This window comes from Rousettus aegyptiacus, unplaced genomic scaffold (genome assembly GCF_014176215.1).
Source record: "Rousettus aegyptiacus isolate mRouAeg1 unplaced genomic scaffold, mRouAeg1.p scaffold_m13_p_2, whole genome shotgun sequence".
Lineage (NCBI taxonomy): Eukaryota > Metazoa > Chordata > Mammalia > Chiroptera > Pteropodidae > Rousettus > Rousettus aegyptiacus.
Genome location: NW_023416295.1, coordinates 90,894,403 through 90,919,975, shown reverse-complemented (window position 1 = coordinate 90,919,975; position 25,573 = coordinate 90,894,403). Strand labels below are relative to the sequence as shown.

Genomic DNA, 25,573 nt, shown 5'->3' with positions numbered 1-25,573 from the left:
GGACACAGCAGAAAGGGACAGCATATGGGGAATAGCAGACAGGGAAATCAGACAGGAACAGGAGGCCCGATACAGCATAGAGGGGACCGCAGACAAGACACAGCAGATAAGAGACAAAAGACAGGAGACAACAGATAGGACGTGGGAACTAGGACACAGTGAGACAGGAGACGTGGGAATTAGGACACAGTGAAACCAAGGGTCCTTATGACTAATTAAATTTAGTTTTAAATCTTAGCTGTAGAAATCCTCTCCCTCTCCCCATCCTCCTCCCTCTCCCTCTCTCTCAACCCCCTCTGCCCCTCAGAGACCTAACCTCCCCCCTGGGTAATTGGTAACCCCAGAGGTAGCAGAAGACACAGTAGCCCAGACCTGACTAATGGTCACACAGTCATGACCTTCGGCAGGCTAAAGAAAACATCTTGACCTAAGATATGTTTCACTTCTTGTGCCCTGAAGTAGAATGACCCCCTGGCTACCTTCCCATGAGACCAGATGGAGGGAGTCTGAAAAATACCTCAGAACTGCCCTCAATATCCAAAAAAAAAAAAAAAAAAAAAAAAGATTCATTACCCTTACCTCACCTCCAACCAATCAGCTCCCTCCCAGTGAGACAGGACATCCCTTGTAAAATTCTTAATCTTTTAGAGGGAAATGAAATGGGACATCTCTTGCAGTAATCTTTTTAGTAAACCTAGTTAAGTTTCCTTCCCTCCTTTCTTTGGAAAAAGGCTCCCTCCCTCAAATCCTGATAATTGACCTGGCAACTTAGATCCTCTGGCTATTGATAAGGGTGTTCAGCCCATTGTTAAGCTGAAATTGTGTTAAACCAGGTAGGACCCTTAAGAGTCTGTTGGGTGGAGGGGACTTTAAGCCAGAGGCCTTTCTTTTTACTCTTTAAGAATTATATTAACCAAGCCTGTTTCCCTTTACTCATTTAATAGGCAAATCAATAATAGAAATTAATAGATGTATAATTTAAATAACGAGTTTGTATTTTCTTTTCCTTGTCTAGGGACTGAGGCGGCACTTCAACAGGAAACTCAAGACCCCACCCTGACCAAGGCATGAAGGGAAAGAGCTCCATGAAACCCCTGTAGGCAGGGACTATGGCCATTCTCAGCAGGAAGCAGATACAAAAGAAGAGACATCCTGTCCCTCAAAATCCATACTAATAATAAGGGAGCTCGGGGCTCTTAGAAAAGAGCTAGGCAGGAAAGTTAGTTAGGGGGTTTCGGGTCTGCCTGCAAAGACACTGAGGCATCCTATTTTAGAAGGGGTCCACCCTAATCCGCCCACAATTAAGCAAGACAGAAGGCATTTTTTTAAACTCACACGAAGAAATCAGTAGGCAAAGATTTAGGTACCAGTTTAAGCCAGTCACTCGCGCCTGCCCAATGAAGACCCCAACAACCTTCAGCTCACCTGAGTCTCATTATACCATCATTATAATGTGATGCATATACCTGGAAGTTCATTAATATCATTATAACAGACTGAATTCTAAGAACAAACATGCACAGAAAGCAAAATGATGAATCACTGAGCCCTGTCAATCTTAGTTGTCAATCAACTAAGAAAAGTAACCACCCACAGCAAAAAGGGATAAAAACTCTGAAGTCTTTGTTATCAGGCCTTTTGAGCCACACTTCTCTTGCTCAAGGCCTGCTTCCACATCTGGAAATGTACTTTCCTTTCTAATAAAACTTTTCTTTTCTACTGTATTTCAGTGACTTGCTCAATTCTTTGTTCGAGACATCAAGAATCTGGACAATGCACCAGGAGAGGACCCCACTCTCCAGTAACACCAGCATAACCTCAGACCCTTACCCCACAGTGTCTTGTGATTTTGCCCCCATATAATCCATTACCTACACACCATTGGGGAGCCAGGTCTCAAGAGCACAAGCTTACCTGTGTCTCCAAGCTTGGTGCCATTTCCTTAAATAAACCTCTACTTTCTTTGCTGCAAATTCCTGTCCATGTATCCTGGCTTTGATTCATGCAGGCAAAATGAACCCCTTAAGTTCAGCAACAACAACAGACAGGACACAGCAGACAAGGACAGCAGATGGGATGACAGATGGGACAGCAGAAAGGAACAGCAGACATGGGACAGAGTAGACAGGATACAACAAACAAGGGACAGAAAACAGGGAACAACAAACATAAAACAGCAGATAAGATACAGAGCACAAGGACAATAGACAGGACACAGCAGATAGGACATGACAGACAAGGTCAGCTGATGGGACAGTAGACAGGGAAAGCAGACAGAACATAGCAGATGGTATGGTGACTGAAAAATGACTGCTAGAAATTTATTACTTGCAGGAAATTACTGCTTGGCTATCACCCATGGGAACATGGCTATCGCCATGGGAACATAAGCTATCGCCCATAGGAACATAACATTCTAACAATAAGCTTTCTGTTTCTGTACCCTCGCTTGCACAACTGACCTGTAGGTCTACAGGTAATGAATAGAAGAAAAACAGATCTTTGTGTTTAGACAGAATGAAGAATAGGCATTTAGGGCTTAAAAACCCTGTACCTCTACATTTTGGGGCTGCTTAATTTGGGGTCTGCATACCCTTGGCAAACCAGCTGGCTGAATAAAGAGTGTGTTTCCTATAACTCACTGAGTTCTGGTGGTCTGTGTGTCTTTCAGGGGCTGGCAGCTACAACAACAGGACACAGTAGATAGTAGACAGTGACAGGACATGGTAAAGAGGGGAAAGCAGATAAGACATGGTAGGCAGGGACAACACATTAGACAACAGTCATCTTTCTGGCACCTCTGCTGTTGGAAACCCTCCAGCACTCTTCGTCTATGCTGGGAAGTGGGAGGAGAAAAATGCATGCATCGAGCTCACCTCCAAGTTTGGTGGCAGTGGTTCTAACACAAAATGGTTTTATTTTTCCTCCTGTCACTACTCTCAGCCTATGTGGCAAATGTCTTTGGACATATCCCAGTATTAAAAAATCTAGTTATACTGAATAGTGTCCCTGTAATGTAGGGAGGAGGCAAGAGAATTAAAATGTTAATCAAGCTACATTCAGAGACTGCAATACACTGATCAGCACTGCAGCCAGGCCAAGAGGACACTTTCGGAACAAAGGAAGATTTCTGCTGGGATTACTAACAACCCATTCCCTGACCTGTGAAGGGGAAACAAGAATCATGAGTCATTCCCTAGGACTAAAACCATGGGAAACCTATGGATTAAAGGCTGGGAACTGTCAGCAGGACTTTCAGTCTACATATTCTTACCTTTTCACTCGACATACCCTTCTCCTTCCTCACTGTAAGTCCATATCAAAGGAAACAGGTTAACAAAGTCTATTAAACTATGACTCACAGGAACTAAAGAATGATATATAAACTAAATTCCCCAAATACTCAGGGTCCCTCTCAGTGCATTTACTCTATCTCTTCCACTGTTCTCGCTCTCTCTATTGTCACTGTCCCTCTCACTGTCACTCTCTCTGTCCCTCTCATGGTCCCTCTCACTGTCTTTCTCTTAGTATTCTGTACTTTGTCCCTCTCAGTGCTTTTACTGTCTCTCTCACTGTCCCCTTACTCTCTGACTCTGAGAGGAGACCACACTCTATCTGTGGAATGTTATTGCTTTTCTAATAATTTTTTTTTTTACTAACTTTGACGTGTGTGTTGAATTTTTTCTACACTCTCCACCAAAGACCCTCTTCTTTCATTGCAACTCTTGTCTCCCTCCACCAACTCTGGGAAATTTGTCTTGTCCTGTATCATATGCATCTAGTCTCATTAAAATTCATTCTCCTGTCTATGGCCATGCCACCTTGAACACGCCCAATCCCATCTGATCTCTGAAGCTAAGCAGGGGCGAACCTGGTTAGTACTTGGATGGGAGACCACCTAGGAAGACTGGGTGCTGTAGGCATAAAAAATAAAAAATAAATAAGGGATTGTAAGCTGACGAGGTCCTTGCAATCTGTGAGGTCAACCAAAGTTTGCCTCACTTAAAAAAAAAAATTCATTCTCCTATCCATGCTCCACTCACATGACAGGGAGATGGTAGGCTAAGGGAAAAGACCTTCTCATCAGACGTGGCCACCCCTCTGCAGACGTGCCAGGCAAATTTACTTCCATGGCATAGGGGCGCTCTTCAGGAGGGTGGTCCCAGTGGACTCTCCCCACCCTTGTCTGTGCCATCTACTCTTTCAGTCTCCCATCAGAGCCCAGCACTCTTGTGGGAGTCCATAGCACACTCAAGGACACTGATGGCTAATGAAATGTGCACTGTGTATTTTATGTTTTACAAATTTCTCAATTTAAAATTGTGATAGTGAACATAGATAAATATAACCATGGTGTGCTGGTAAATGTAAACAACCAGATCTCCATCAATAAAGTTGTGATATGTAGTATTTTCCAATTTCTATTGTGTAAATATTCTCACCACGGCCAATTTTAGGCTGCCAAAGTCATGTCCTAAACACAGAAGTGGCAAATAGGTACACAATCAGCTCTTACCAGCGGGTGAGAGACAGCCCAGCTCAGCATACCACTAGAGAAAACACACATAAAAAGGTCCTCAGTCATTTTTAAGAGTGTAAAAGAGTCATGAGATCAAAAAGTTTGAGAAACACTACTCTACATGACGCCTGATCAAAACACGTGCAGAGGACTGCAGGCACCATCGGGACAGAAGAGGCAGAGGACTTCGTCCTCATCTTCTGAATGCTCCAACCTAACTGGGGAGTCCCTGGTGGAAGACTCTAGCAACTGAAGAGTCAATTCCATCAGGAAGTGTGGCAAGAGGGCTGAGAAAGGGGATGGAGACCAGGTATCCCACAGCTAGAGGCAGGTGGGGAGAGCTTAGTTTCTGTTATCAGGTGAACCTGGTTTTTAATGAAATCAGCCATAATTAGTCGTTGGCACTGCTCTCTGGACTGTTTTTGAGTCACATTCCTCACCAAGGACCCCAGAGACACACTGCTGATGACATGCTGAACAAGGACACAAATGGAGCAGCAAGAAGACTGGTGGTTTTGATGCAGGACAGGGCAAATTTCCCTTAGTCAGGGGAAACCAAGCCCTTCACTGAGAGAAGAAGAAGGTCCTTTGGCACAGAGTGTAGAAAGGATTCAACACACATCAAAGTTAGTGTCAAAAAGAAAGTTTATTAGAAAACAGATGACACTACACAGAGTGTGGTCTCCTCTCAGAGGCAGAGAGTGAGAAGGACAGTGAGAGGGAACCTGGGTGTTTGGGGAATTCAGTTTATATATCATTCTTTAGTTCCTGTGAGTTATAGTTTAATAGATTTTGTTAACCCATTTCCTTTGATATGGACTTACAGTGAGGAAGGGGAAGGGTATGTAGCATGAAAAGGTAAGAATATGTAGACTGAAAGTCCTGCTGGCAGTTCCCAGCCTTTAATCCATTGGTTTCCCATGGTTTTAGCCATAGGAAATGACTCATGGTTCTGTTAAGGGCGGAAATTTTCAAATGGCCAACTTCTGCTTCTATAATCTGATTGCTTGTTCAATGTTAACCAGGGTGTAGGTCTAGGAAATATGCTAATGGCCAACTTCTGCTTCTGTAAACCTGCTTGCTTGTTTGATGTGGTTTTAGGCTTTATAAGCTACCTCCTCTGGAAGCTCGGACCGATCTTCTCTAACCCTGCGTGAAAGCTCACAATTCATCTTAATTGGTTCCGTGGGTCTTAGATTTGAGTGAACCACAACAGTTCCTGTTTCCCCTTCACAGGTGCGGAGAATGGGTTATTAGCAATCCCAGCAGAAATCTTCCTTAGTTCTGAGGGTGTCCTCCTAGGCTGGCTGCAGGGCTGATCAGCGTATTACAGTCTCTGAATGTGGCTTGATTAACATTTTTAACTTTCTTGCTTCCTCCCTGCATTAGTGTTAAGAGTGATTTACAGGGGAAAAGACCTTTCTGGAAGGCAGCCGGAGTCCAGAAGGCAGCCAGACAAAGCCAAACGGATTACCCAGGAGTTTGTGCACCACCCCTTAAACTCACCCATAACAGTAGTGGAGCTGCAGAGCCCACGGCCTAATGGGCTCCATGACCATTCTGATCTTGCCAGTTCCTACCAGGTTTTTTCCTAGCATTTCCACCAGCCCAGATCTGATCTAGGATCTGGGAGACCCAAGAAGAACAATGCTCCTATGCTCTTGAGCAGATGGGGAGACAGACAGAGAAACTCAGAAGGCCTGGAGGAGCCACAAGGTGCTGACAGCAGCAAAGCCCAAAGAGGGCATTGGCCCAGTCCATTGGTCAGGGTGGTCTGAGGGGGATCTTTCATGGAAGAAACTTGTGACAGGCTATGAAAGTACAGCAAGGATGCCTCACATCCATGAGGAAGAACAAATGTCCTTGGGGAAGGAAATAGCAATGGCAAAGGTATAAAACAGCTTTAGAACTATAAGGAAGGACCTCTGAGTTTCCAGAGGTTAGAAAGGTAGTAGAATTGTGGCAGCCTGACCCTGCCTGACCATTTCCTGCTCCAATGAGTTAGTTCCTAACTTCACCACCCCACTTCCCCAGGACTCTCTGGCTGACAGGGCAGTCCAAAAATCTGCTTGAATGATTAAGCCGGTTTTCTTATAGTTTGGCAGCCAATCAATGTTCTCCTTATGTTCTCCTTCCTTATATGGAATATCTATAGCTGTGTAGGAATGCAGAAGTACAAGATTGTATAAAACTGCCCCTTATGTTGCAATCAGGGCTCAGCCTTTGGATAAGAATCTGCTGAGCCTGTGCTGGCCTCATAAAATGCTGCTTCCTGCTTATAGCCTCAGTGTCCTGGCTCTCCTTCCGAGAATCCCTCAACAGGATGAAACCATGGCCCTCATACCCTGAGGGGAATTCTGTGCAGAAAACAACGGCTGCTAGGTGTAAATTCCTTCTGATCATCTAGCTAGAAACTCCAAACTGCAGAGGTTTTCTATCTCTCACATGCTCTGCCCAGAAAGTTCTTTCAGGCCCCACTGCTAGGGTAGGTGTGACCAGGCTGCTCCACCTCCCTCTCCCTGTCCTGGGACACATACTGCAGTCTCTCCTGTGGGTGCTAGGCTGAAAGAAGGGAAGCTTAGAACTGTTGATGACCATCTTCTTCCCTACAAAGAAGACACGAGACCAACACAAAGGAGAAAGCAAAGTCAAAGGCTAGAGTGAACATAAGCCGTCTCTGGAGTTTATCTTACCTCCAAGTCCTGGGTGTCCCAGGTGAATACCAATAAATGCTTTTTTTTACCCAAACAGGATGACTCCAGTTTGGTTTCAGTTTACATTTTTATTTGCAGGAGCATAGTCAGCAATAGGGAAATGAAGAAACAGATCATTAAGCAGGAGGAGTGAGGAGCTCTCAGGGCTGAGAGTGAATTAGCAAACAGTAAATGTTTGACATAGCATCATCACCTTCATCTTTGTCATCATGACCCCATCTACTGACTTTAAAATGTGTCAAGTGCCTTTTACACGAACCATCCCATTTAATTTCCCCAATCCCCATAAGAAAAGCAAGACACATCCCTCCAACACATATAATATAATTGAGAAAATAAAGGCTCAGAAAGGCTAAGTAATGTGCCCAAGGTCACCAAGCTGGTAAATGGCCAGGCCAGGATTTGCCCCAGACCTGACTGACTCCACAGCTCTCAGCCCCAAAACCTGGAGGTTAAGTGTGAGAACCCATGAGTCTCAGACACACCATCAGAAACAACACTAATACTCTTCTGAAAAAGTTGAAGTATGGAAAAAACAGAATGGGATTTCCATATCCTCAACGCATGCTACGCTAATTGGGAAAAGTAAGGTACTACCAAACAATCAATGCTTATTTCACTCAAATTGAACTTGGAAACCCTCACTATTGTCCCAGGGCTGTGGAATAGCTTGACAGTTAGAAGGATGGCTAGACTCCTCTCTGATGGAGGTAGGAGCAAGGGTTTGGAACCTAAACTCACCAGATTTGATAGGTGGGAAAGGGAATAAGGCTATGCTCATGTGTACACTCAGCCCCCCAGGCTCTCAGGACCTATAAGAGTCACAGAAGTGAAGTAGACATAGGGAGACCAACACCTCAACTTACCCCCAACTCCAGGATGTGAAATGTGTGACATAGGCTGGTCTTAACAGCACATTTCACCCACTGGGCCTTGATGATTAGTTCAGGTGTGAGCATGTAACCTATGTTTATCAGATTAAAGCAAATTTCAGGATACTTTAGCAGGAATTCTATAACACAGGTGCTTTCTCTAGCTCTAGATCATGTAACTGTGCAGTAGTGAGGCATAGAACTACAGCAGTCATTTGCTACCATGTTGGAAGATAGCCTGGGGTGAGATTGGCCACAGAGTTGAATATAGCAGGAGAATAACAGAAAAATAAAGCCAGAGTTCTTCTTAAATTTTACTTATGAAAGACAATGTGGCAGAGACCACAAGTTGCCTATAAAAATACCCATTCTTTCTTCTATTATTCTTAGCAACAGAAACTTTATTTTGTACAGCAACGTACCCATTAGGAAAACTCCATTTCCCAGCCTACTTTTCTGATAGAGGTGACCATGTGACTATATCCTGGACAATGGTATATAGGTAGAAGTTCTTACACAAGTCTTTTAGGAAAGCTTCTTTCAAAAGTAGGGCCCTTTCAATCCACAATATACTAAAGGGTCTAGCCAGGACAACAAGGCAAGACAATGAAATAAAAGGTACCCAGATTGGAAAGGGAGAAGTAAAACTATCTAATTGTAGATGGTATGTTCTTGTATATTCAATACCCTAAAAAATCCATTAAAAAAACTACTAAAGCTAATAAGTAAGTTCAGCAAAGTTGCAGGATATAAGATAAATATACAAAAGTCAGTTATATTTTTATACACTAGCAATAAACAATCCAAAAAATAAAAGAAAGCAATTCTATTAACAGCAACAAAAACAAATAAAATAAAATACTTAGGAATAAATTTAACAAAAAATATAAGACTTGTATATTGAAAGCTATAAAACATTATTGAAAAAAATGAAAGAAGACTGAAGTAAGTGGAAAGACACCTGGTATTCATGTATTGGAAGACTTAATATCATTAAAAGGTCAATGCTCCCCAAATTACTCTACAGATTCAATGCAATCCCTATCAAAATTCCAGCTGACACACGTGAAATATATATAAATCTGCCTTACTGTTAAATTGTACACTTGAAACTTACTGAATTTTGTTAACCAATGTCATCATAATAAAAATCAATTTAAAAAAAATCCAGCTGCCTTTTTCACAGAAATGGACAAGCTGATCCTAAAATTCATATGGAAATGCAAAGGACTGAGAATAGCCAAAACTATCTTGAAAGAGGACAAATTTTAATTACTCACACTTTTACTACAGAGCTACAGTAATCAGGACTATATGGTACTGGCATAAAGATATACATTTAGATCAATATAATATAATTTAGATTTTATAAATAAATTCATACATGTTTAGGTAATTCAATTTCAACAAAGATTCCAAGACAATTCAACAAATATTACTGTGACAACTAGATATCCACATGCAAAAGAACAAATTGGGACCCTCACACCACATACAAAAGTTAACTCAAAAATGGATTAAAGTACTAAATGTAAGAGCTAAAACTATAAAAATCTTAGAAGAAAACAGATGTAAATCTTCACAACTTGGGATTAGGCAACATTATTTAGATATGACATCTAAAAAGCAAGCTACCATAGGAGAAAATAGATAAATTGACCTTCATCAAAAGTAAATCTTTGGTGCATCAAAGGACATTATTAAGAGAATAGAAAGAAATCCTACAGAATGGGAGAAATATTTATAACTCATATAACTGATAAGAGTCTATATCCAGAATATAAATAAATAACCTACATTTTTAATGAACAAAGTATTTGAATAGACATTTCTCCAAAGAAGTTATAGAAATGGCCAATAAGTACATAGGAAGATGCCCAACATCACTAATCATTAGGGAAATGTAAATCAAAATACCAATGAAATATCAATTCATACCCACTAGGATGGCTATAATCAGAAAGACAATAAAAACTTTGAATGAGCATGTGGAAAAACTGGAACCTTCTTGCACTACTGATGGAAATGTAAAATAATATGGTCAGTTTGGGAAAACAGTCTAATAGTTCTTCAAAAAACTAAACATAGAGTTACCATTTGACTGAGCAATTTCACTCTTAGGATATACCTCCCCAAAATAAAAACATGCCTACATAAAAATTTGTACAAAATTGTTCATAGCAGCATTATTCATAATAACCAAAAAAATAGAAACACCTCAAATGTTCATCAAGAAATGATGATGAACAAAGTGTAGTATATCCATGCAGTGGAATATTACTTATCAATAAAAAGGAATGAAGTACTGGTATTGGCTACGACATGTATGAACCTTGAAATTTTAAAACTAAGGGAATGAAAGCAGATACAGAACTCTTCTATTTTACATGGTACGTCCAGAATAGGTAAATTTAAAAAAAAAAAAACAGAAAGTAAGTTCATAGTTGCCAAAGGTTGGAGGAAGGAAGGAATAGGGAGTAACCACTAATGAATACAAGGTTTCTTTGTGGGGTGATGAAATGTTCTGTACTTAACAGCAATGATTGCACAATTCTGTGAATATACTAAAAACCACTAAATTATATACTTTAAAATGGTGAATTTTATGGTATGTGAATTATATCCCAATTTTTTAAAGTGATCCTTATTGTTTAAGCTGTTAAGGGAGATTTACTGTTTCTTGCAAACAAAAGCCCTCTTTCTCATACTCAATGGGGATGCCCCAACCTGCTTTCTGCCTTTTTCTGTCACAAAAGTAGCCTGCTTTCTCTTAGAGCCTGGATGAGGATGAAGCCTGGCTGTGATGACCTAGGCCACTGGGATCAGGAATGGCCTGGGAGAGCATGCAGGACCAGAGGTTCCTCCCTGCCCAGCTTCAAAGAAGAAACAAAGTCCCAAGTTCTTGCCCAAATTTCCTGGGTCTTGTTGCCTAAAGTCTGCCCTCTCAGGCCCTACAGGAGCAGAGACTACAAAGAGGTTCCAACAGATGATCAGAAACCACTATCCATACCTCCATAGGTCGCTGACCAACGCATGTGGTCAGATGCCCATATAGTACAACAATGGTCTCCCCTGGGCCAGAACAGCTTGTGCAGCTTCCATGAACTTGGGAGGTGACTGAGCCATAACTGACACCTGCCACATAGTCACCTTTGCTTATTCCACAACCTTATCCTAAAGAGGGTTGGTTACACTGTTTAAATACATAATAGGGCATGCATGTTAAGCTGTTTCTTTGGCCTTGGGGCAATAAATAACTCCAGCTTTGAACATGTCAAGCCTAAATGCCCACAGCCATGATCCATGGTAGTAAGCTTTCAGATCCCCTCATCCACAGCATGAGAACAGACAACTGGGGAACATTTGACCTATCAGTAGAAACATCCTCGGCATCTCCCGTCCAGGGTGGGACATAGATATGAATTCAGATGAGAAGCAAGCTGAGACACCTTGGCCTTCTTAAGATGATGTCAGCTTTACCATTCATTCTCCAAAGTGGGTGCATTGACCTCTCATCAGCCAAGCTGAGAAGCAGTACTTCAAGCTCTCACCAGAGAACATAGCACAAACTCTCTATTCTCCAGCTTTGATCAAGGAATATTGTTCATGGAAGATTGAGGGGAGAGCGCATATTCCATGAACTCCTGGAGGTCATGTCCCCCAGAGAGCTAAAGGCCCATTAGAATAGTCTGTCTGCTGAGCCACATGGAAGGCTGTTAGGATGGACCCACCCATGAAACCAAGATTTGGTATTTTTATGCTATTGGTTTGTTAAGGTTTTAAAAATCTTTTTTAAAGTATACATCCACACAGAAAAAGGCATAGAACAAAAAATGTTTGGATAACATTGTGAATACCCATGAAACCTCCACCCAGGTAAAAAAATAAAATGTTGTCAACTCCCTAGAAGCCCGAGGCCTGCCTACCTCACCAAAGGTAATCTCATTTAAGTGGAATTATACAATGTACACTCTTATATTAGGCTTCTTCCGCTCAAAGTTATGCTTATGAGACAGACCTATTCATGTTATTGCATGTATCCATAATTTATTAATTTTTAAAGCTTACAGCATTTGACTGTATGAATGAACTGTGAATAGATTTGTGGGCCCATTTCCTCTTTGAGGCTATTACAAATAATGCTGTTAGAAATACTCTGTATAGGTACTCTGCTGTGAATACATATACACATTTCTGTTGGGTATACTCCTTCCTATAAGTGGAATTGCTGGGTCACTGGGGATGGGTCATTGGAAATGGATACCTTCAACACATAGAAAATAATAGAAATATAAATAATACCAAATTGTTTTCCAAAATGGTTATACCAAATGACGCTCTCATTGGTAGTATATGACAATTTCAGTTGCTCTACATTCTCATAAATACTTGATATTATCAGTGTTTTTTCCTACAGTTTGCTAAATCAATTACCGGTTTCCATTTTCCATTTACTTTGCAATTTTCAAAATTTTGTAGCTTTAAGCTTTTAAGAAAAAAAAAAGCTTTTATTATATCGTTAGTGGAATTTGGGGGAAATCAGATGCTTTCAACCTGCATCTTTACATATACTTGTCCACATATTTCTTTATATGTCACTCACATAACAGCAGAAGGCCTCAGTTTCTTACTACATGTTCTTCCCCACAGGGCTACTTGACTGTCCTCATGATATGGCATCAGACTTCCAGCAAGAGAGAGACAGATGGAGGGAGGGAAGGGGAAGGAGGAAGAGAATGAAGAGGAGAGGAGAGGAGAGAGAGAGAGAGAGAGAGAGAGAGAGAGAGAGAGAGAGAGAGAGAGAGAGAGATGCTACATTGACTTTAACTACCTAGTTGGAGGTGACACCCAATTACCATTGTCGTATCCTGTTCATTAAAAGTGAGTCACTTCCAGCCCATACTTAGAGAGAGGGCAATTAAGTTCTGCTATTGAAAAGAGGAGTATTAAAGAATTTATGAGCATATTTTAAAACTACTAGAGGTATGTCTTGTGGTTTTTATTTGCATTTCTCCAACTAATTAAGTTGAATACCTTGTGGTTTTTATTTGCATTTCTCCAACTAATTAAGTTGAATACCTTTTCATGTGTTTATGACCATTTGGATGAACTTTTGCAAAGTACTTACTAAAGCCTTCTTTACAATTTCCTATCATGTTGTTTGTGTTTTCTCGTTGATTTGTAAGAGTTTTTAAAAATAATTTCTGGATATGAACACCTATTAGTTACATATACTGCAAAAACCTTCTCCCATCTTTAGCTTGCTTTTGTACACTCTGAATGGTGTTCTTAATTTTAATGTAGTCCAATTTATCAGTCTGTCTCTTTATGGTTTGTGCATTTTATACTCTGCTTAAAAAGTCTCTCCTTAACCCAAAGTCATAAAGCCATTTTCTTACTATGATGACTTTTTGATATGTCAATTTGGCTGGACTGAACTACAGTCCTCAAAGAATGTCTGTTCTGGTAATGGTTTCAGCTAGGAAGGCTACATACAGATTGAGGGTGACAAGGGATAGTCTCTTCTGAGAGCCGGGGAATGAAAAGGGAGGCAGCAGCCATGGAGTGTACAACATCTCCCAATCATTTATTCAAACATAGGCTTAGGTGCCGCTGGAAAGGGATTTTGCAGATGTGATAAAAGTCCCAAGTCAGTTGACTTTAAAATAATCAAAAGGGAGATTATCCTGGATGGACCTTACTCGATCAACTGGAAGGCCTTTTAAAGGGGCTAAACCATTTCCTGACCCAAACTCCAAAAGCTGCTGGGTCTTCCTTCCTCACCACCAGCCCTATAAATTTCAGGCCTGCTTAGTCAGTCCCCACAGTTGTGTAAGCTGTGTAATAAACACACACACACACACACACACACACACACACACACACTGATCACCTACTGGTTCTGCTGCTCTGGTTGAACCCTTAATGATACACCAGTACTATTTTCTAACGACATAATGTTTTGCCTTTCCCTTTTAAATATAAATCCATAGAGAACTCAGTGTGTGTGTGTGTGTGTGTGTGTGTGTGTGTGTGTGTGTGTGTGGTATAAGATAAGGGTCAAGGTTTGTTTTTTTCTTCTATTTAGATACTCAATAATCCCAGGACTGTTTATTTAAAAGCCCTTTCTTAACACTAACCCAAATCATAAACTCAACCTTAAACCTAACCCTAACCCTAAACTTAATTCAAGACTTAACACTAACCTTGAACCTAAACCTCAACTTAACCCTAACCCTAAACCTATCCCTAACCCTAATTTAAACTAAAACCCTAACCCCAAAGCTAACTCTAATCCTAAACCTAATCATAAACTCAATCCTAACCCTAACCCTAACTTTAATCCCTCCAAAAAAGAAAAAATAAATAATAAAATGAAAAGCCCTTCCCTTCCTACTATTTTTCCAATTTTGTCATAAGTCAAGAGTGCATATACTCACAGGTTTGAGTTTTCTAAGATGTTCTGTTTTGGCCACCCAGAAATTAGCCTTCAAATTTGCTGACACAATTCAACAATTGTGTCAGGCTTTACGACATGATTTCTGAATACCTATTTGCCACTGACTTTCCCTATAATCCAGTGCTTATTTTCCCTTCACTGTGGTTCACAGTAGAAACTAGCCCTGCCCTGCCGTGGAGCTGCTCCAGTATTCTCCTCCCCCTCAACGGTTGGCAGAGGCACCTATTTTTCTTGGCAAGGCACTGCCTGTGAAAAATGTGGTGGCTGCAGGGCTGCATCTGCACACAATGGCTTGGACATGGTTCGAGTTAGGAAAAATGTTTACCTCTGCACTCCACACCCCATGTCTCTGCTATAGCCACACCAGGCACTGAGGGCCAGAAAAAGGAACAGGATCTGGGAAAGCATACAGGCTGCCTGCAAATACCTGGGGTGGTGGCTGGGATGGAGAATGTGGGCTTAGAAAGCAGAGCCTCATGGGATAGGGGTCAGACATGGGGAGTTTGAAGGTGGATGTGTACATGAGCAAGTGTGTGTGTGTACACATGTGCACATCTTGGTACATGTGCACAGGTGGAGCAGGCCCAGTGCATGTCAGCAGGGCATCCATCTGCAAGTCCATCCTATGGCTGGCAGAGTCAGATGGGGTCAGAAGCAAGTGCGATGTGACCCTGCTTCACCACTTGCTACCTGGATCTCTAAAAAGTTTTGTTAGTTCTTTAAATTTAGTTACTTCATCTATAATACAGGGTAGTGGTGAGGATTCAGCGAAGTTACACATATGAAAGGCCTCATCACTTTATCCCCCAACACAGATACCCAACGAATTGATCCCTGCCCTAGCTTTCTTGCCAAAGGCTGTTGTAATCAACCTCAGACTCCACTTCACACACTGTGCTAGGAGATGTGGCCTCCTGGGCAGCCTACCCTGACAGAGGAAGTGGGCCTTGATAGGGAGACTTATAGTGATCCAAATACATGACAGGTTCATGCCAAAATATTCTTGGGAGAAACAAAAACAGAAAATCCAAAGAAAAGAGACAGCAATTCAGGGGATAGCATGGTACCTGGGGTGTGGGCCTCTTTTTCTGGCTTTGACTCTGGGCCACACCGATAGGCCTTTCTATCCTGAAAGTGCATGGCTTTCCCCACAGGCCAGCTGAGGCCAGAGCTTGTGGCCCAGGGCTAAGGGCAGACCTGATATGGGTGATGGAGTGACACCAAGGTGAGAGGTCAGCGGCCCAGGTAATGCCCTCTGGATTTGCCCAAACTCCTATAGATGACTGGGCATTTATGCTGAGCCCATAGAAGCTCCATTGTCTGAGAGGAATATCTAGCCCCAGAAACTCCAGGACCTGCCCCCTGTTCCTGCTGGTATTCTTTGGAGTAGGCCAGATACCTAGCCAGAGCTATTTGCTCTAATTCTCTCTATTCTTGGCCTCAGATGTGTAAATGCAGAAGCCAAGAGTCCACCATACAGGTCACAAACGAAAAAGAAAAGGCAGCTCTACAGGGAGAAAAGGGGTGCAGAGACCCTGCCCAAAATGTGGCAGCCAGTATGACAGCCTTTTCTGTCTAGCCTTCCTGATTACCCTCCTCCGCTCAACAGATGGGCAGGGAGTAAGAAGATGGCCCATGTCCCTTGACCTCCAGCTTCCTATTGCCTTCAGCCAGTAGGAGGCACCAACGGATCAGGCAAAGAAAGGTCAGCATATTGATTCTGCCAGTCCCTTCCTTGCTGGACCACTGCAGCTTGGCGGCACCCCTGGGTGCCCCTCCCAAGATGCTGCGTAGTCAGTCCTCTGTGACTGCTAACAATGTTGAAAGGTATCCAGGTTTTCCCAAGGACTCTGACTAGCACACCAATCCAGACCTCTCCCTTGTTCACCACTGCACACAGGGACCAGTGTCCATGTCTGAGAATAAATGAGTTTACACTTGCTCACTTCCTCTCATTCCCTCACCCATAGAGTCCCCAGATCTTATCACATTCCTGCCTGCACCGCCACTTCCCTGCATGACCACCTTTAACCTGAAGGATGACTTACTGGGAACAGCTTCTTCCTGGTCACTCTTCCTACCTCCACCTAGTTTTCACACAGTACCCAGAAGGATCTTTGTTAAGGGGAGAGGGATAATAAAAGAGGAAAGGAGAGGAGTTTTTTCTCAGTTTCAATTCTCTCGTGGCTTCCTCTAACTTCAAAAAAAGCCAAACTACATACCATGGCCTCCAAGGAAGTCAAAGAGGCCCCCCTAACTCCTGTGGAAGAGCCTCCTTCTGCCTGTTCTGTGTCCAGCTCCAGTTGTCTCCTTTGTTGAGGAGATGGTGCACTCACAGACGAATGGCCAGGGTCCAGGGGCAAGGATCAATCAACCCCAAATCCGCTGGCCATTGTATCCACTGCCCCTACCCTACTCTTCTCATTCTCCCTATCCCCCATTCCAGTGAGCCAAACAGCCCTCCATTCCAGGCAGTTGGTTTCCTTTCTCCTCCTGCTGGGATTCGCCATACTTGGGGAGAGTTGCTGATGGATGGTGATTATTCTTTGAAGCCAAGCTCAAGTTCTTACTCTTGGGGGAAGGGTCCAGACAATATTCTTAAATTTAACTCTGTATCCAACATGCCTGAATTGTGATTGTGCTGGATGTAAGCTGAAACATAATAAACATCTTAAATGCTTGACTGAGTTCAGAAAGAAATGATAGTATGTATATACTAAGAACCCAAAATGAAAAAAGATATGGAAACAAGAGGTCTAAGTAGGTGCTGTACTTCAGATGTCTGGTAGAGGTAGGAAGGACAACAGGGTTCATTTATGACCACTGAGGTGTCAATTTAGAGATGTACATGTGCAAGAGAAGAGGTCATGGGCCAACACAGAGTGAGGAGCTGTGGCTGAGACTCCAGGATAAGGTGGCACATTAGAAGCTCCACATATGGTAAAAGGGCAGGCTGTACCTTGCAAAGAGGGAAAACAAGGATGCTTGTCTATTTTAGCTCCAAAGTGGGGTGGCAGATAAGCCCTAAGATTTTGTAAATTGAAGATGCACTTTGCATAGGTTTAGCATTCAAGTTTATTGTACCTCATGGCCTAAGTATCAGACAAACCAAGAAATTAACATAAAAAGTATTCCTGAGCTGGTAACACACTATGGATACCTGGCAGAAGTCAATGTCAATTCTCTCAATCCAGGCCACAAAGAAGTCCCACAGAAAGAGCCTGAACTCTGTTGCTAAAATTACAAAACAATCATGAAAGTGAGCCATTAGGAGCAAGAGTCAAAAGAAACAACAAATAATCACATTTCCAAATATTTCATATAATGGAAATAGCTGATAAACACTATAAAGTGTTTAATATTGTTAAACTCATGAAGGAAGAAATGGAAATTATAAGAAAAGAGAAGAGCATTGAGTAAAAAGAGAGGGCAGGTACTCAGATAAAATATTGAATCCTTCATGTATTGACATCAGGCATTTCTCTTTTCCCAGGAAGATTCTTCTGTCAATAGTATTGTGTTGACTACAAGTAACAGAAAAGTCAACTGACTAATAGTGGCTAAAACGAATCAGGATGATTGATTTTCATATAACCACAAATTTAGTGGAGGACTTCTCTTGGCACCAGTTCAACTGTTCAGCTGTAACATCTAGGGCCCAGGCTTCCATCTCTCCAGTTGACCTCCTGTAGTAAACCACTTTTTTACCCTCATCCTTGCTCCCTCATAGTTATGAGATAACAGCTGCCACACCAGGGATCATGTGACCAGGGGAAAAGTGAAGAGTGAAGAGCCAGCTACATTTGCCCCCGCACTTCCTCAGAGCCACCACCATCACCTCTACCACCACCACAATCATCATCTCCACCACCATTTCCATCACCACCAACACCACCATCACCACCATCACCTTTATGACCACTAGCTAATGGTGGTGATAAAGGTGATGGTGGTGATGGTAGCTGTCCCACAAGTACCACTGGTGATAAGAAAAGTTGTCTATGCTACACTTGTGTCTAGGCCACAGTGCCTGGTGGAATTTCACTATAGAACCCGAGGCTATTTTGAGATGTGTAGGAGCATAGAATCTGCACAGAATTAAGCGATGAACCATTGGATCATTAAATAGCAGTTCGATTTTTATTATAAAACACAGAACAAACTCTATTAGTAGGATAGAACAAATGAAGTTCAAAGAGAAAAATGCACTTGCTAAAAATGCTAAAAGTCTGTTAGAAAAGACACTGCAACTTCTATATTTGCATGTTTAGCTCCACTAATGTTCGAAATTCTTACTGTTTCCATTTTTTTAATCTAAATTTCATGGAATTCTGTTTGGTGATAAATAAAATTTACTTTCAACAACTGAGAGAAATCGAGACAGATATATAAATGTTGAATCACTATGCGTACACCTAAAATATATAATATTATATGTCAACTATAATTTAAAAAAAAAGGCCATGTAAACATAATTCTTGAGGATAGAGAAAAAATGGCATAGATGATAGAGGCTCTCTTCATCCTCTTGCAACCAAATCAAAGTTGTGATGGAAAAAAGGAGCAGGAGCATGGAAAATCATCTACGATCTAGATGAACAAGTCATACAACCAGGGAGAGAACTAAGAAATCACCTTGCAATGGCAGAAGGTTGGATGGGGCGAGGACACAAGCCTGCCGGGTCCTGAGTAGCTGAGTGGCACCGAGGCTGCGGCAGCAGCAGTGGAAGATGTGTCTTAAAGGGGCCGCAACCTTGAGTGGACTTTCGAAGTGACAGACCTGATCATTCAGACCAGTGCCAGTTCGGCTGTATGGAGGGCACAGGAACTTACAGGGGGCCGCGGAGTTGTCAGAGTGAAGGCTGGAGGTGAGGCTTTCTCCAGGATACAAGTGCCAGCAGTATCCATTGTTCTCCTGTCGAGCCCTCCTCACTCCCAGTGCATGGACGCATTGCTGCCATAGCTGAGATGTCTTCGGACTGGATAACAGAGGTTGCTTCAGAGAATTGCCTGAAACTCTGCCTTCCCCAACTTGTGGCCACACCCAAGGCACATCTAGCTGTGTCCTCAGGGAGTCTGGTGCATCTTGCTAAGCAGTGCCTAGACTCACACTGGTGGCAGCTGGGCTCAGTTTCTGGCATGGCCTTTGAGGAAAACTATAAGCACAGCATCTGTGGATTTCTTGCCGAATCTTAACAGGTGGCTCCAGAGAGGCAGAGTCTTGGGCTAAATTTGGCCTGCATCTGAACCCCTCTCAGGACTGTGCCACTGGACACCACACTAATAAGACCAGGAGACTTAGGAGCTTTGCTTAGCACACAGAAACAGATATGGAAAGGCAGCCAAAATGAGAAGACAAATAAGCAGAAACCATATGAGAGAACAGAACAGATATCCAGAACTAATGGAGTCAAGCAATCTAACATGCAAAGTTCAAAACACTGGTTATAAAGATGATCAATGAACTTATGAGAAGCTTAGATGAATTCAGTGAAAACTTCAATGGAGTTAAAAAAAACAGAAAAATGGAAATAGAAATTATAAAAGGGAACCAATAAGAAATGAAGAACACATTATTTGAGCTGGAGAGAATATTAGATGGAAGAAAAAGTAGATGAAGAGGATTGAACCACCTATATAGAAGACGGGGAAGCTGAGGATACTCAATTAGAATGGAAAAAAAAAAAGAAGCCAAGACTATAACAATAATTTAAGGAGCCTATGGGACACTATTAAATGTAAAAATATTCATGTCATAGGGGTACCAGAAGGAAAAAGTGAAGTTAAAGAGCTATTTGAAGAAATAATGATGGAAAACTTCCCTCACCTGGTGGAGAAAATAGACATATAACCCCAGGAACCTCAGAGTCCCAAGAAAGATGGACCCAAAGAGCCCCACACCAAGACACATCATAATTAAAATGTCAAAGGTTAAGTACAAAGAGAGAATCTTAAAAGCAGTTAGTTCCCTACAAGGGAGCACCCATAAAACTGGCAGCTGATTTCTCTGTGCAGGACGGAAGGGCTTGGCACAAAATATTCAACATGATGAAAACCTAGAATCTACAACCAAGAATACTTTATCCAGCAAAGCTATCATTTAGAGTTGAAGGACAGATAAAGAGTTTCCCAGACAACAATAAGCTAAAGGAATTTATCAACACCAAGTCAGTATTACAGGAAATGTTGGAGGGAGTTCTTTAAGAAGATCATGCATCAAAAACAGAAATAAAAAATGGTAATAACTACATTCCTATCTATAAATATTTCAAATGGAAAATAATTAAGATCTCCAACCAAAAGATAGCGTGCTGAACAGATAAGAAAACAAGACCTCTACGGATGCTGCCTACAAAAGATTCATTTCAGATTAACAAACACACACAGACTAAAAGGAAGGGGATAGAGAAAGATATTGCCTTGATGGACCTAGAGGGTATTGCACCGAATAAAATGGAAGAGATAGATAAAGACAAATATCATATGTTTTCACATACATATGGAATTTAAAGAACAAATAAACAACAACAACAAAAGCAGTAATAAACTCATAGATACAGAGAATATTTTGAGGGCTACTGGATGGGAGCAGAGGTGGGGGGTATGAAAAAAAAGGCAAAGGGATTTAGAGGTACAAATGGATAGTTGCAGAATAGATATGGAGGCGTAGAGTACAGCATGGGGAAGATGGTTAATAATGTAATAAATACGTAAGAGGGAAGAAGGGTACTTAATTTAATGGAGTGACCACTTTGCAAGTTATGTGGATCTCTGATCACTATGCTATACAACTGAAGCTGGTGTAATATTGTATGCTAACTATAATTGAAAAAAAAAACTTTGAATTGTACAATGTAAGTACAAGCAACTAATTGTCTATTATATTTCAATAAATCCAGGAAAAAATTTAAAAAAAAAACAAGACTTGAAATAAATGTCACTCAAGCAAAAAAAAAAAAAGGCAATTATTCATGACCATGGCTATAAGTCTGGATGCCTGGGGAATTCTGGGAGCTGGGGCTTTTCTTCCATAGCAGGTGATGCCAGGGTTGATAATGGAAAGGAACCCTGCACACTGAGGGAGGAACAAGAGACACAGAGACCACTCCCAGCTGATGGTGGGAGAGAGCAGTGCTGCCAGCGAGGGGCAGGAAGAGGGAAACAGCAGCAGGAAAGAGGGACTCGGGTGTAGGCAAAAAGTCAGATATTGGCTTCCCTTCCTAGGCTTGTAATTGGTCTTAGGTATGCTCCCTTGGTGCCCAGGAAATCATCCAGAGGCCTAGAAGAATGGGCCTCGAGAAAGAGCAGCATGGTTCAGTAGCTCTGACTGCCTCAGAGGTGATGAGGGTGGTGGGCAGAATAGAGAACACCTTCCTCTGTGTCCCAGCCCCCTTTCTTTAGGCAGCCTGTCCTTTTCTCTATGGAAAGGATTTACCTGTCCTCCCCATTATCCCACCCCATTCTGCAGGAGGTGCTGAAGGAGATGGATGGAGTCCAAGATACACAGATAGTCCTGGCACAGTTTAGTGGGAAACTTGGCCAGGACACCCAACTTCTCTTAGCCTCAGTTTCCTATCAGTAAATTAGGGCTTCCTTACTATTGAGGGCATTTGTGCAGCTGACTTGGAACAGAACCTAGCACATATGAAGCATCAAATGTGTTAGCAAGTATTATTATTGTTATCCCCACTTACAGAGGAGGAGACTGAGGCAGGCAGATTTGTCCAAGGTTGCACGACTGAGTTTGAACCAGCAGCCAAACCCAGGCTGTATGCTGCTTTTCCTACAGCAGAGAGTGCGGGAAGAGGGGTCCCTCATGGGGCTGAGATGCCTTGCATTCCTGCTGCCTCCAGGCTTTGTACTTGGCAGCGAGGATGGAAGGAGGTACACAGGGAGTAATGAGTAGGGCACGTTTGGTGGCTGTGGTTCCGTGCTACTGACTTGAATTGCCAGGCCATGGGGCTAGCCCAGCAGATACCCCAAGGAAGGCCAGTGGCAGGGACCCTCTTCTCCAAAACCCCTTGGCTCCTCTTATACCATGATCCTCAACTGTCCATAGCCCTTATCCTTATACAAGGCCACCACAGGCCAATACTTGGTGGGCTGCATATGTGGGCCAGTCACTCCAAGGGCCTCAGTGCTATCCTCTGTAAACTGGGACAAGAAAAGTCTCACCTTATAAGGCTGTTATAAGTTAATGCTCCTAAGGCTACCAAGCTCAGAGCCCACCCAGACTGGGGCTCAATAAATGTCATTTCGGTTCTCACCATTATCTTTTTTTCTCACCACCTATAATACTTAGGTATGATTCTCCAATTTTCCCCTGGACAGGGCTTCTCTAGGGATTCCTATGGCTCAGTGGGATAGGATTTCCACCTAATGCCTCCAGCCTGTGAAAAAGGCCTGGCCAGCATGAATGACCACAATATCCCTTACCATACAGACATTTCCCCCAACTGCCAGGGGCCAGGAAACGTGTAACAGGAACAGTGCCTACCTGGGAGGCAGTTCTGTGGATTTAATAAGCACAACCATATAAAGCCCTTGTTCAAGCCTTGTTGGCTAATACTAAGAGAGTTTTTAAAAAAGAACTGAGGAGAGGATAGATGGGGCTACGCAGATGACTTTCTGGGAGGTCAAACACAACTGTCGTGTTACAGTAAGATAGTTGTTGACTTAATTTCTTTGCCAAGTCAGTGCTTACTGAGCATCTAATAGATGCCAGGCACTGCTCCACAGTGCCTGAGGAGGCCAGGCGAGCAGAGATCCTACCCTCTGGAGCTGATTCTCACTGTTGTATGAGACTCTCAGACTTCAAATGTTAAGCAAGTCTCCTTCCCATCCCATGCCTGATCTTTACAAAAGTTTTGTGTATGAGAGTATTTTAAGATAATTATGTGATTTTTCTCATTGTATTCCTAGAATAAATCCTATTTTGTTATGGTGTAGAGTTATCGAATTTCAATTTCTACCATTTAGTGTTTTTACTTTATACTCAAAAGTGAACTTTGTCTACAGTTGTGTACATGCATGCATCTATGTGAGCATGTATGCACACATGCGTAGGTACTAACTTTACCAAGTTTTGACATAAAAGAAATTTGATGGAAATTACTAAAAGTTTTATAGACTTAGACTATAAAATTGCTTATACCAGTTAGAAAATACAATAGACAAAAGTATTATACTTAAAACAATGCTTAAAAAAAATCTAGATATAAACTTCCCTTCTTTTTAGTACAGCTCTCTTTAATTGATGAATAATTTACATACCACAAAATGCATAGATCTCCACTCTCAGTTCAAGAATCTTGACAGTTGCAAACACCCAAATCAAAATCTAGAATATTTCCATCATCCCAGAAAGTTTCTTCATGCTTTTCCTTTTGCTACTATACATACACATTCAGAATCAGTCACTATTCCTATTTCTATCACCAGAAATTAGTTGTGCTTATTCAAGAAATTTTTATAAATGAAACATACTGAATAAACTCTTGTGTCTGGTTTCTTTTGTGTAGCATAATATTTTTGAGATTCAACCACATAATTGTGTGTACTAATAGTTCATTTTATTGCTAAGTAGTATTCCATTGTTTGAATATGTCAAAGTATTTAATATATTCACCTATTGGTGAATTGGGGATATTTCCAGTGTTTGGTTATTTGAATAAAGCTGCAATGCACATTCACATACAAGTCTTAGGTAAATATATAGTAGAATTGCTGAATCATAGGATATATGTATGTTTAATTTTATAAAGAACTGCCTTCCTATTTTACACACCCAACAACAATGTGCAAGAGTTCTAGTTGTTCCACACCATCACCAATATCTAATACAATCAGTTATTTTAATTTTATCCATTCTAGTAGGCATATAGTGATAATTCATTGTACTTTGAATTTGCTTTTCCCTGATGACTATTAATACTGAGAGTCTTGTCATATGTTTATTGGCCATTTATATATCTTCTGTGAATTGTCTGAGTCTTTGCCCATTTTTAATTGGGTTGTCTGTCTCTTTATTAATGATGTTTAGGAATTCTTTATATATATTATAAGAGTTATCAGATATCATTATTAAGAGTATATTTTTCTTATCTGAGGCTCAACTGTTAATTTTCTTTATATTTTGATATTGGTCTTGGTGATGTCCAATTATTATTTTTTAATTTATGGTTTATGCTTTTTGTGCTAATTTGGTTAGTGCTTTTGTCTTCCTCAAAGTTGCAAATATTCTCATACATTTTTTATAAAAGATTTATGGTTCTAGGTTCCTGTTTAAATGAATGATCTATCTGGAATTATTTTCTATGTGATATTGTTTATTATCCAGTTTGTTTCAGTACCATTTGTTTAAATTTTTCTTTCCCCTTTGAATTAACTTGGTTCTTTGATCAGAAATCAATTGAAAGATATATCTGCACTCCCATATTCACAATAGTCAAGATATGGAAGTCTACAAGATAGGGAAGCCATGCCACCCTGAACGTGCCCGATCTTGTCTGATCTCAGAAGCTAAGCAGGGTCAGCCCTGGTTAGTACTTGGATGGGAGACCACCTAGGAATACTAGGTGCTATAGGCGTAAAATATAAACAAACAAACAAATAAATAAAGATATGGAAACATCCTACATATCCATCAATGGATAAATGGATAAATAAAACATGAGATATATAGATATATATACATATACATACAATAGAGTATTATTCAGCCTTAAAAAAATAAAAAAGAGGAAAATCCTGCCATTTCCAACATGGATGAGAGTGATAGACATTACATTAAGTGAAATAAGCCACACACAGAAGGATGAATACCCATGATCTCATTTATATGTAGTATATTAAAACTAATAATAAAATTCACAGTAAAAGAGGGTGAAATCGTGGTTACCAGAGGCTGGGGCATAAAGGAAAAAGAAAGATTTTTTTTAAATCAATTGACCACATATATTATATAGGTTTATCTCCTAACTCTCTGTTCTGTCCCGCAGAGCCATTT

At 41.3% G+C, this 25,573-nt stretch overlaps 1 pseudogene; it reads left to right on the top strand.

Annotated features, from left to right (window-relative positions):
• Window positions 1-3,804: 3,804 nt before the first annotated feature.
• Window positions 3,805-3,923, top strand: LOC118614691 (annotated as a pseudogene).
• Window positions 3,924-25,573: the final 21,650 nt, after the last annotated feature.